Source organism: Mixophyes fleayi, chromosome 6, assembly GCF_038048845.1.
Source record: "Mixophyes fleayi isolate aMixFle1 chromosome 6, aMixFle1.hap1, whole genome shotgun sequence".
NCBI lineage: Eukaryota > Metazoa > Chordata > Amphibia > Anura > Limnodynastidae > Mixophyes > Mixophyes fleayi.
Genome location: NC_134407.1, coordinates 186439520 through 186446341, shown reverse-complemented (window position 1 = coordinate 186446341; position 6822 = coordinate 186439520). Strand labels below are relative to the sequence as shown.

General features: G+C 39.4%; 1 long non-coding RNA gene across 1 annotated transcript; it reads right to left on the bottom strand.

Annotated features, from left to right (window-relative positions):
- Positions 1-819: 819 nt before the first annotated feature.
- On the bottom strand, positions 820-3306 carry LOC142160510 (uncharacterized). Its single transcript, XR_012693249.1, has 4 exons — positions 3176-3306; positions 1286-1408; positions 1118-1198; positions 820-1028 (listed from the first exon to the last, which is right to left on the bottom strand). It is a non-coding gene; the product is annotated as an uncharacterized LOC142160510 (long non-coding RNA).
- Positions 3307-6822: the final 3516 nt, after the last annotated feature.

Below are 6822 nucleotides of genomic sequence, written 5' to 3'. Positions count from 1 at the left end.
TCTTTAGCAGCTGCCAGGTACTCAGATGCCCCCAGGTCTTAAATTCAATGTAGTACAAGCTTATGAATAACTCTGCCACGTAGCATAGGAAGTAAAGACAAGAGGTACAGGTGGTCAGGAATAGGCCGAGGTCCACGGACTGAAGCAGACAGCATAGTGAGGTACAGGCAAAGGTCTGGGCCAGCAGTAAACAGGGGTATATGGGTCACAGGCAAAGGTCAGGGCCACGAGTAAACAATCAAATCCAGGAAAACAAGCCAAAAGATCATTTGTCAAACTCTCATCTTAAGCTAGGTACACACTACAGGGTTTTTGTCCAATAATCGGCTCAACCAGCCTACATACGACCGCTCGTTTGAAAGTCAGGTCAGTGTGTGTAGTGACAGGATGGTCAAAAATCTGCCCAAATGGATGACCGTCGCCTCACTTGGTTGGTCGTACCGTTCAATATTTTCGTTCCAATATCGTTTCCGTTGTGTAGTGTGTATAAATTTCTGACCGATCCACGACAATCCTCCGATACATCCCCGACCTGGGGGCCGTGAGTATGTAAATTTTTGATGTCTGTACCAGTCCCAGGTGGTGCGGTATCCGCACATCACTGACTTGTGTTTTGTATACATGTGTATTTCACCTGTCTGGTTGCAGACCATTACACTTGTGTAAAGCACGAGTGTTATTACCCTTTGCATCTATATTGGTAACCTATTCATATTTACCCTTTATAAACATATTTCTTTATAAACTATTAAACTTCTAAAGTCATATTAACCTTTATTAACTAATATTTGTAAAATACCCAGAATAAACCACACAGTGTTCATGCAACAGTTTTATTGCAGGAAAAAGTACAATACATTTTATTTCAGAATATGACAAGTGAAAAAAATAGTATTACACTTTGAAGGTGCTATTGGTTTGTGTCAGAACAGTTCCAAACAGCATACACATTTCCAAAAAAAAATTCTCAAGGTTTTTAATTTTTTTCTTGATGTCGCTTGTGTTTATATTCCCTTTGATTTCTTTACCTACGAAACAAAGGAATAAAAAATGTTTACCATTAAACTTCTATATCTGTAATCTATATCCAACACCAGAAATACTCTCATTTGCTCACCTTGCACACTGCTCGAGATCAGTTTATGTTGTGGTCCCTCTGGCACAATCGCAATAATAGCGGGCTTAACCTCCATATATTCTGGGAAACAGGCGCCATTTTGGTTATTATAATTGTACAGGTATTTGCCCAAAGCATTTAGTTGTCTACACATGTTCACTGAAATACCTTCATGTATAACTTCTTGCATATCTTGGTATTCAACATCAATTTTTTCTTGTTTGACAACAGGTGTTACATTAGTGGTATCAGTGGTATATAAACAGGCCTTCTCACCGTTAATTCTTTGTTCTGACAAAAAAAAAATTATGTTACAAATCAGGCATTTGCATTGCTTCGTGTGAAACTACAATGAAATACATAAAGTCCTTCAAACAGGTACACTACACCTGCTACTCACTTTTTAATGTCGTAATCGTACTGGTCCAGTACTGTTACTATCATCTCCACCTCTCTTGGGCTCATTAGCTTTGCCCTTTGCTCTTCTTGAGCATCTCCATCCTCCACCTTAACTTTTTCAACATTTTTTGGCCCTGCCAGCATAGCTGCAACCCTCAATGACACCTTCCCCTCACTCGCAACCGCCACTGACACCTTCTACTCACCCACAACCCCCACTGACACCTTCCCCTCACTCGCAACCCCCACTGACACCTTCTCCTCACCCGCCATCTTCTCACATTCCTTGGAGTCAGACAGGCTCCTGTCATTTTATACACTCAGACATGGGCGTTCGTTTCTGCTGTGGACCAATCAGCGATGATGCCCGCAGAGAATGGACCATTGTGGGCGATGCCTATTCGTGTATAATAACCTTGTGTATGGAGATTTTGGGCTATTACTTTAACCCGTACAGGACCATTACATACAAAGGGATTTTATTATTAGGGAATAATCATTGCATTGCACTTTACAAGTTAAATGTTTTTTCTAAATTTTATGTATGTAATAAACTTCTATTTTATAGGAATGAATGAAGAGACAGTGTTGCCTTCTCTTTTTATGCGGTTTTGGGTGTTAGCAATAGTGAAAGCTCTGCTCCTTTATGCTAATGTATTTGGTATATCATTACATGCCCCGCAAATGTTGCTTCAGTGTGTACGTAATTACAATCATTGCTCACGATAACATGGCTGTAAAAAGTCACTAACGGGACGGCTGCTCTTCCCTTTATTGTCTAAAACAAGGCTAGTGTGTATGCAGTCCATGGACTGAGCGATCGGACCATTGATCGAATGTAAAGTCGATCAGCATAAAAAGTTGGTGGAAAATTCTGTAGTGTGTACCCAGCTTAAGTAATTCACCTGCTGAAGAGAACAGATAAGTTTGAAATGAAATATCTCTGACATCGGAGCAGTTTCTTGTATTGAGAGTTCTGAATGGATGGCTGGGCAGTCATCCAGTCAGAGTACTCAACAAAAGAGGTGTCAGAGAGGTGAATTCACTTTACCATTAAACAACAGCAGGTGGGAATTCATAATTGGCAGAAACAAAGACATCAGGGGGTATATTTAATAAACTGCGTGTTTGAAAAAGTGGAGATGTTGCCTATAGCAACCAATCAGATTTCAGTTATCATTTATTTAGTACATTCTACAAAATGACAGCTAGAATCTGATTGGTTGCTATAGACAACATCTCCACTTTTTCAAACCCGCAGCCTTTGTAAATATACTCTCAGATCCCTGTGATTCTTTGGAAGAGGTCAGAAGTGTTACAGTATAAGTTTGGTTTTGGGTGCAGTTTCTTATGTAAAAAGTTACTGATCAGTGATCTACATTTTCTAAATAGGGAGGAGGTTTGTTGAGTTTATTGCTCTCTATTTCACTTAAAATATAACATTTATAGTATAACTTTTACAAGATCATGGAACAGTTTATATGTCTTTAAAAGTCTCTATTAGGTTGCCCCAACTTCTGCAAGTCTTCTTCTCAGTTCTCCTCTTGTCCTACCAATTTCCTCTTTCACGATTACAAAGATCCATGAGAAAGGACAGTGTAAGCATTCTATGACCTCTGTATTCACACAGTACATTGACATGGCGGCATAAACACTTACCTGTCTACCTTACCAGTGAGGCTACAGGACACGCTGTTTCTGAAACGTGTTCCATTTTCTTACATAATACAGTAAGATCTTTGTAAGGCTTAAAGCTTTGAGGTGACTTTTGCTGGAAGAAGTTTTTTATCATCAGTCACTAGTCTACAAGTGAATCAGTAGTTACAATTATCCACTATCCACTGGAGGGCCTGTATGCAGAAGAGGTTTTCTTTTTTTTGCAAGCCAGATAATTTCACTATTTCACTAATTTTTTCCACAAGGATCTCATTTACAATTGGACATACGTCTGATTTTTGCATTTCCGTGCTGTACATGTGCCCCAAAAATGTGCAGAAATTTTGTAGACTTTTGGGTATCGATGACTTGCGTCTCCTAATGCCTGGAGAGGTGGAACATGCTTGGACTGAAAGCTTAGGTCGAGTACAGTAAAGGTGTGTTCATGCAATTGTGACACAATTAGACAGGATTGGGACAAATGCACAGATACTTCTTTAAGAAGGGTATCTCTTGCGGTTCTCCCAGGGTTGGTGCAATGATAATGACTATCAGTAGTACAATCTAGATGCTTCTATTTGGGGGATTGCGTCCTGACTCCTCCAGCTGATAGTCCTTAAATCATTAGAATTGCAGCTATATTGTATCGTATAAGTTGCGGTCGTCTATATGCATTAGTTTACAATTCTATATGGACTACTGCAGGAAAGAAGATTCCCTTTTGATTTGTAAAGATGTTATTTAATATAACCTAATTTTTATTTAATATAAATATTATTTAATTTGTATTTTGTATTTGGGTTTTTATTACATTTTATATTGAAAATATGACGTTTTCATTTATTAAAACCTGTCCAGACAATATTCTTTCTCATTTGTTGAAGACACCTTATTACATGATTATATTGTGTACAAATAGTGTATTGTGACTTTAGTGTGTGAATCCACAACACCACGCTTCCTCTAGGATATTGAGGGGCGTTAAGTGTACACATTCGTATACATGATGTAAATATGGCACAAATGCTATTGATACTGAGCTACTACTGAGCTGTTACTGAGCTGCTACTGAGCTGTTACTGAGCTGTTACTGAGCTGCTACTGAGCTATTACTTAGCCGTTGTTGAGCCACTGATGAGCTGCTACTGAGCTGCTACTGAGCTCCTACTGAGGTGTTACTGAGGTGTTACTGAGCTGTTACTGAGCTGCTGCTGAGCTGTTACTGAGCTGCTACTGAGCTGTTACTGAGCTGCTACTGAGCTGTTACTGAGCTGCTACTGAGCTGTTACTGAGCCGTTACTGAGCCGCTACTGAGCCGCTACTGAGCTGTTACTGAGCTGCTACTGAGCTGTTACTGAGCTGTTACTGAACTGCTATTTATTTGCATATTTCGCTGTGTATATATGTGCATATGTATCCACCTCTAAATGAGCTCCTTGTAGAAAAAGTTCCACAGCCATTATTTAGTTTGGGAAGAGCACCAAGCAGCACATGTGCGATATTTTGTAGGGTTGTGGGCCAAGATGGAAATGTGTATGACTTCAAAGTCCTGCTTTCAACAACTTTGGTACTGTTTGTTTGAGCATCAATTGGGACATGTCTTTATTCCATGTGTTACATTTATGAGTTTGCATGTCTTTGTTACATTGTAATTTGTGCACGTAAAAAAATGCATTCTTATATAAAGTGTGGTTGGTTGGTGCGAAAGTTGGCCAATTAAAAGTAGAGGCCGATATCTCATCTGCAGCTTCTCTAAAGATGTATTAAATTCAAGAAGTGGATTTATCAAATAGTGAAAGTTTCACCCTATATATTTAGGGTTTACTGCACTAACCTTGCAAGCGTTATTTGTACTGCCGCAAAAAAAATAAGTAAAATGGGCACACTTGCACATAAACATGACGTCAGAAAACGCCATTTGCACTGTATGACCATAATTTTTATAACAGTGTTGTATATGACTCTTACTGTATTAGCATGGTAATTGTTCCAAGATCTTTGAAAGTATCTGAAACCTGCCAGCAGAAAGGCCAGTATTACACTAGTGATTCTGAATATTGCATTCTTTGAACATGACAGCATGCGTTGTTCAGAAGCTAGCATAGTGACATGCATGCTTCAATAGGGACTGCCATCTCCCTGTTACCCGACAGACTATCAGGGCACTGATAGCAGTGAGAACACCACATAAAGGGTACCACTCTGAAGTATTAATACGTGACAGGGAAACAGTATTTCCAGCTCTAAAATTGCTTGTGACTAGAAAAATGTGGCATTCAAAAGCATTAGTAGGACACTAGTCTAAATGTTAGCATACATGGGCAGATCCGTTAACATAACCTTTTCAATTTGGATGGATCTGGCTGCTTCCTGTTCAGATCCTATTCGATGCTACTGGAGTTGTCAGTCAGCTGCACAGTTCGTGATCATCGGTCCAAATGAACTATCTATATTAAAGTGTTATGGGCAGTTCCAGCAGTCAGGTAAGACATCAGCACAATGCCATTGGCACTTAGGACCCTATCCTCAGGGACAAAGCCCTCAGTGTGCACGTTCTTAGCATTCCATAGCCCAGAGGATCGTCGCATCCAATGCTGATACCTACACAATAACTACTCCTATCAGTTTAACTTCCAGAGTCCTGTGCAGCAAATCCCATGAAACAGAAGATTTGGAAGTATGTGTTCACTGTACGCTGAATGTGTTTCCTTCCTCCCTTGACCTTCAGACCTAAAAGCACACGTCTGTTGGATGTACACTATCCCAATAAGGTCATCCCATTGGGCTTTCATAATGCAGGAAATATGGTGACATATTTAAGACAAATGGGAACATAGTGTGTTTCTAAAACTAACCTTTCACACCATCACAGCCCATTAGGGGACCCACAGATCGGGACAATGGAATTACAGATATGTGGGGAGAGGAAGATGCCAATAAAGAGAACTATTCTAAAGCTAAGTTAGCCTTACTTATCATAATAAATCTCCGGTTCCTATGACAATTTAAATGTTATTGTAAAGAACAGAGGTGCGCTACCACTTTAAAGGCCACAACAATTTTAATAGGTTGGCTGGAAACACTAGAAAATAACTTTTTCATTTCTTAGTCTAAGGCAATATTTTGTTGGTTTTTATATCTTTCTCAATCTGGAGTGACAGGGTTTCATTTGGAAGCATATCGCAATAAATATCTTTTAGTTTTAAGTGCATTAAGTAGAAAAGAAATATGGTCAACATATGGAAATAATATGCATCCTCATGATATAAAAAGTATGTATATCATTAGGTATGTACATAGCTACTTATTATTTATCTTTTTCATTTATTGTACTATATGTGCCAGCTGAACTCGTTTTGTGGAGTGGAAATAGTTGTGTGCCCCTCTGCACATTAAGGAACACGTCTATAATGTGACAATCGCAACTATACTTAGTTATGCTGGGGTGCAGCATGTGAGTACTCTACCAAACCCATTGTCCTCTACCTAGTGAGACTAGATAAAGTTCTACTCATCTGTACAAAGTGCTGCATGTGGCCCCTTGATGTCCTGTGGATCGACGTTTGGGAAGGTGTTGCGATACAGATTTTCAGTATCATTATCAAAGGAGACATACAGGGGGCACGTTCCACCTTTCTACAATCTCCTCT